This window comes from Arachis ipaensis, chromosome B05 (genome assembly GCF_000816755.2).
Source record: "Arachis ipaensis cultivar K30076 chromosome B05, Araip1.1, whole genome shotgun sequence".
In the NCBI taxonomy this organism is placed as follows: Eukaryota; Viridiplantae; Streptophyta; class Magnoliopsida; order Fabales; family Fabaceae; genus Arachis; species Arachis ipaensis.
The window spans coordinates 120,544,736-120,545,494 of record NC_029789.2 but is presented as its reverse complement, the minus strand read 5'-3'; positions in this window follow the sequence as shown (position 1 = coordinate 120,545,494).

The window sequence follows — 759 nt, the reverse complement described above, 5'->3', positions numbered from 1 at the left end:
AATTTAATATAATTTGATATAATTAAATGATTATGTAAAATATTATAAATTATCGATATATTAATATTAAGCTCTATCAAATTTAAAATTTTTAAAATTAATTTTTCAATTACACAGTAAAAGTAAAAAATTTACCTAGATGTATCCAATGCAATATAGATATCTAATTGACACATTAGCATTTGACTTGTTGACAAATAACAAAGTCTTACAGTTAAAATAAATCAATTAAAGTATTTAATAGGATAATAATATAAAAAGTGTATGAATTAATTACACATAAATTTATGATCTTAATAACAATTCATGTATATATTCTCCTCCGGTATAAATATTATTGAATATTAATACACAAAATTAGATAAGATTACCAATTTACATTTCAACTTTCCTCTTCAATTTTTTCGTTTCTTGAGGAGGGAGACATATATTTATAAGAATTTATTTAATGGGCCGGGCAGCTATTCAACCACTAACCAAGAGCCACAACCACAAATATCTTAGCTTTTTAACATGAAACATCATCGACCAAAAAAAAACATGAAACATCATGTTTTAAATGTGTTGCATCCGAAATGAGATTGCAGTTGGTGCTCCTAAAAAAAATACTAAAAAATTGTCAAATTTTATTATTTTTTGCCATAATTTATATATAGTTATTTTAATCTAATTCTAAAATACTTTAATTTATTAATGATTAATTAATAACTAAAAATAATAAATTTTAATAATTTCTAACATTTTTTTTTGAAAATAATC